We start from the raw sequence: 5,970 nt of genomic DNA, 5'->3' as shown, positions 1-5,970 counted from the left end.
TATGACTGTAAAGGAAGTAAGACAGCCTTATTGTCTACTACAAGCAGTACACAGCTACGTATCAATACAGGCATAGAATATCAAAGCACAGATTCATGGAGGATGGTGATACTGTATCTAGCTAAGCGCTTTACTGATGCATCAATGGAAGACGCCCACAAGGAGCTTGCCAGTCGCCAGAGTGCAACTGAAGCAAAAGACTGTCGGCGGTTCAAACAACAGGATGGCTTCATACAGTGGTCAACAGGAAGCGGCCTTAACCCAGCTGACACAAACCAACATGATCGTAACCAGGCACTGGACCAAACTGAATCAATCAGGGGCCCCGAATGGCTTTTGTCTGTTGGTGATTAGGCTCCTTTTGTTGTGGAGCGGACTGTACTTGGGGTGCAGAACAGAGCTGGATAAAGTAGTTCTTGTCTGACTGGAGTCAGGATTGACTGACAGACTGATCTGGAAAGGACATGAACCCTTCCCATGTCCCATTGTAAAACACTGAGCTATTCAGACAGGTCTGCTCCCTCATACCTATCACTAATTAGAACACGTCTCACACACATACACGTCTGTACACAAACATCCGCACGCATACACGCACAGAGTAATCAGTGTAGGAACAATGATTTAGCATAACCCCCGTACTGTAATGCCAGCTTTTATTTGCTGTTGCATCTTTTACTGATCATATAACACTATATCAGCACTTTCAGATCAGGGTCTGTTGTCTGTTACAGTTTCTCAATCACGTACAAGCATTTTTTTTAACAATCGATTTTCAAAACAGAGTTCACAAGACAGAACTCTGTGGCTTTTCGCAAAACAGTCAATGGTTGCCTTACCAAAATGTATTTGCCTTCTCAAATTATAAATACATTAACTCAAAACTAAAATTATACATTCAAAATTGCTAATAAATTGCTAATAAATTCATCAAAACAACACGACTGCCTGCAAAAAGATGAACACAAATATACTTATCTCGAGTCCAAGTAGACTCGAGAAAAAAATCCCAGTAGATCAATAGATTTTCCTTGCAGTTACTAAATCATGATGATCAAAATTGTAAGTCCAACTATCCAAAAGTGCAGAATTATGTGCAATTACTCTCCTTTTATGCATATTTCACCAAACAATTTCATACACATTAAATTAAATATATTCCTGATAAGAAACAAAATTAGCACATTGTGTGCAGGATTCATCGATATCATCACAATCCAATTCCATTCCATAGTCAATACATAACTATGAGCAAACCAGGCTTTGTAGACTCCATTGGTGCACAGAAACACAATCCAAAATAGAAATAAGGAAAGGTGAATACAATGGAAGAATACAACTGGTATGAATGTATAGGGAGGCCTCAAAGCAAAACCTCTATAACAATAGGGTCAGTATCTCCTGTAAAATCTAACACGAAACCCAAACCGGCTGCGCGCGTGCACCATCGTGCGCCATCGTGCATACATTTATTTTGTCCCCCCACACCTAATGCAATCATGACACACAGGTTAAAAAATTCAAAACAAACTCTGAACCAATTATATTAATTTGGGGACAGGTTGAAAATCATTAAACATTTATTGAAATGTAGCTAGTTAGCTTGCACTTGCGAGCTAATTTCTCCTATTTAGCTAGCTTGCTGTTGCTAGCTAATTTGTCCTGGGATATAAACATTGAGTTGTTATTTTACCTGAAATGCACAAGGTCCTCTACTCCGCCAATTAATCCACACATAAAATGGTCAACTGAATCGTTTCTAGTCAATCTCTCTTCCTTCCAGGCTTTTTCTTCTCTTTATATTGCGATTGGCAACTTTCATAAATTAGGTGCATTACCGCCACTGACCTCGTTCGTCTTTCAGTCACCCACGTGGGCATAACCAATGAGGAGATGGCACGTGGGTACCTGCTTCTATAAACCAATGAGGAGATGGGAGAGGCAGGACTTGCAGCGCGATCTGCGTCAGAAATAGAACTGATTTCTATTTTAGCCCTTGGCAACAAAGACGCTCATAGGCGCATGCGTGCAGTTTTTATTTTGCAACGCTCTCTCACGTGACGCGAGCGGTGGGGTCAGCCTGTAAGATATGTAAGTCAGATACACCAGCAAAGAAATTATCAGAAGTTCTGTAAATGTATTTGAGCATTTGATCATTGATTTTCTGCTATAGTGTGTTTCAACACCGATTAAAAAATTCCTTGTATGCGATTGAGAAAAACACATTTTGGAGTGAAATACGCATCACATTTTTTCACCTCTCCAACAGACAATTAGGTAAGGACATTTTCCAATGAAACTAGAGCTAGTCAATTAAATATGATTATATAATATGATATAATATAATATGAAATATGATTCACAACACATACTACATCAGTCACAGGATAAATGCCTTCCCTCGATATGCCATTTTCTAACCAGTCTGGACCCCAAATGGCACTTAATGATCTTTGATCTGATATTCAAAAGTAAACAGAGGGAATGTCTGCTTTGTAGACAACCACTGCAATTACACAAATTTACCCCACATGTCAATGTCTCTTTTTTTCCCTTGTTTGACATGGTTTATTGCGACTAATGGCTGATATTTACATTTTTTTTCAAGCATTGGTTTCCCTTTTTATAAAGTAAATCCTATACAGTCCTGGTCTCAGGGAAGACCAAATATTGAAGTGCAAACATACAGCACAGTAACTCATATTTGCCAATATGTTACATGATAAATATCACAACTAAAACTGACTAAGCCTGTCAATCAGTGGTCAGATGATACAGGTGTAATGTTTCATTTGGAAGTTTATTTTTTTAAATGTATTTAACTAGGCAAGTCCTCTTTAGGATCCACCCTTTAAAAAAAAATGTTTAGCCTAAAATGACATACCCAAATCTAACTGCCTGTAGCTCAGGACCTGAAGCAAGGATATGCATATTCTTTATACCATTTGAAAGGAAACATTTGGAAGTTTGTGAAAAATGTGAAATTAATGTAGGATAATATAACATATTAGATTTGGTAAAAGATATATACAATACAAATTAAAAAAACGTGTTCTTTTGTACTATCATCTAAGAAAGGCCATAATGTATTATTCCAGCTCAGGCGCAGTTTAGATTTTGGGCAGTAGATGGCAGCAGTGTTTGTGCAAAGTTTTATACTCATCCAATTAACCATTGCATTTCTGTTCAAATGTGCCAAATTGGTTTATTAATCACTTTTCAAGTTCATAACTGTGCACTCTCCTCAAATAATAGCATGGTATTCTTTCACTAATAACTACTGTAAATTGGACAGTGCAGTTAGATTAACAAGAATTTAAGCTTTCTGCCAATATCAGATATGTCTATGTCCTGAGAAATGTTCTTGTTACTTACCTCATGCTAATCACATTAGCCTACGTTAGCTCATCCGTCCCGTGGGGGACTCAACGATCCTGTAGAGGTTTAAGAACAAACTCTTATTTACAATGACGCCTACACCGGCCAAAGCCGGACAACACTGAGGCTCCTGAGTGGCGCAGCGGTCTAATGCACTGCATCTCAGGACTCGAGGTGTCACCACAGACACCCTGGTTTGATTCCAGGCTGTTTCCCAACTGTCTGTGATTGATAGTCCCATAAGGCAGCACCCAATTGGCCTAGTGTTGTCCAGATTTGGCAGGTGTAGACAGTCATTGTAAATAAGAAATTGTTCTTAACTGACTTGCCTAGTTAAATAAAGGTTAAACAAAAAATAGTGTGTCGCCCTATGGGACTCCCAATCACGGCCGGTTGTGAAACAGCCTGGAATTGAACCAGGGTGTTTGTAGTGACGCCTCTAGCACTGCGAAGCAATGCGCTGGACCACTCCAGAATGCTTTCATTTACATCATGACACACACAGAAAGTGATGATTTGTTAGTCTACACGATGATTCCAGTTGAAAATATGTTTTGTTAGGCTGGGATATATAGTTCTAGTTCCTTGTTTCAATAAATAAACCATTTCATGTCAATAAAATGGAAATAAATACTCGACTCAAGATGGATGAGGTGAGTTACCCCCATAAAATGTTCAGCACTTTGGGGCCCAGAGAAAAAACAATGTGAAAATGCGATCCACTCATTATTACTGTCGATCAAAAGTACAGTAGCTTTGGAATGCAGTCACTGATTGTCCACAGCCATGCCCAGATCAGGAGTCTCTTCAAACATCTTAGTCAGCTTTCTGCTCCTCAAACACAATGAGCTGCATGATGATGATGAAGAAACAAATAAAGGTAATTTAAAGATAGAGACTAAGTAAACAACTTTGTGAAACTAAGACTTGTCATTAGCATGTATTAATGTTAAAAAATATATAAAAAATCTAGACCCCTTTTACTCCACACACACAGAGACATGTACAAAGCTCTCCCTCGCCCTGCATTTGGCATATCTGACCATAATTGTATCCTCCTGATTCCTGCTTCAAGCAAAAACTAAAGCAGGAAGCACCAGTGACTCGCACCATAAAGAAGTGGTCAGATGAAGCAGATGCTAAGCTACAGGACTGCTTTGCAAGGACATACTGGAATATGTTCCAGGATTCTTCTGATGGCATACCAACATCAGACACTGGCTTCATCAATAAGTTAATCGATGACGTCGTTTCCACAGTGACCGTACGTACATACCGCAAACCAGAAGCCATGGATTACAGACAACATCCGCACTGAGCTAAAGGGTAGAGCTGCCGCTTTCAAGGAGCGGGACTCTAACCCGGAAGTTTATAAGAAAACATGCTATGCTATGCCCTCCTGCTATGCCCTCCGACGAACCATCAAACAGGCAAAGCGTCAATACAGGACTAATATTGAATCGTACTACACCGGCTCCGACGCTCGTCAGATATGGCAGGGCTTGCAAACTATTACAGACTACAAAAGGGAAGCACAGCCGTGAGTTTTCCAGTGACAAGTATAACAGATGAACTAAATAACTTCTATGCTCGTTTCAAGTAACACTGAAGCATGCATGAGAGCATCAGCTGTTCCGGACGACTGTGATCACGCTTTCCATAGCCGATGTGAGTAAGACCTTTAAACAGGTCAACATTCACAAGGCCGCTGGGCCAGACGGATTACCAGGATGTGTACTGCGAGCAAGAGCTGACCAGTTTGCAAGTGCATTCCCTGACATTTGCAACCTATCCCTGACTGAGTCTGTAATACCAACATGTTTGAAGCAGACCATCATAGTCCCTGTGCCAAAGAACACTAAGGTAACCTGCCTTAATAACTACCAACCAGTAGCTCTCACGTTTGTAGCCATGAAGTGCTTTGAAAGGCTGGTCATGGCTCATATCTGTCACAGTCATACGCTGGACCTAGTTTTGTCCCATGGAATAAATGTTGTGGATCTTAATGTTTTTCCTCATAATCCTGGACTATCGGACCACCATTTTATTACGTTTGCAATTGCAACAAATAATCTGCTCAGACCCCAACCAAGGAACATCAAAAGTCGTGCTATAAATTCACAGACAACACAAAGATTCCTTGATGCCCTTCCAGACTCCCTCTGCCTACCCAAGGACGCCAGAGGACAAAAATCCGTTAACCACCTAACTGAGTATCTCAATTTAACCTTGCGCAATACCCTAGATGCAGTTGCACCCCTAAAAACTAAAAAAATGTCTCATAAGAAACTAGCTCCCTGGTACACAGAAAATACCCGAGCTCTGAAGCAAGCTTCCAGAAAATTGGAACGGAGGCGCCACACCAAACTGGAAGTCTTCCGACTAGCTTGGAAGGACGGTACCGTGCAGTACCGAAGAGCCCTTACTGCTGCTCGATCATCCTATTTTTCTAACTTAATTGAGGAAAATAAGAACAATCCGAAATTCCTTTTTGATACTGTCGCAAAAGCTAACTAAAAGCAGCATTCCCCAAGAGAGGATGACTTTCACTTTAGCAGTGATAAATTCATGAACTTCTTTGAGGAAAAGATT

The sequence above is a fragment of the Oncorhynchus nerka genome, linkage group LG22 (assembly GCF_034236695.1).
Source record: "Oncorhynchus nerka isolate Pitt River linkage group LG22, Oner_Uvic_2.0, whole genome shotgun sequence".
In the NCBI taxonomy this organism is placed as follows: Eukaryota; Metazoa; Chordata; class Actinopteri; order Salmoniformes; family Salmonidae; genus Oncorhynchus; species Oncorhynchus nerka.
Note: the sequence above shows the minus strand (reverse complement) of the source record.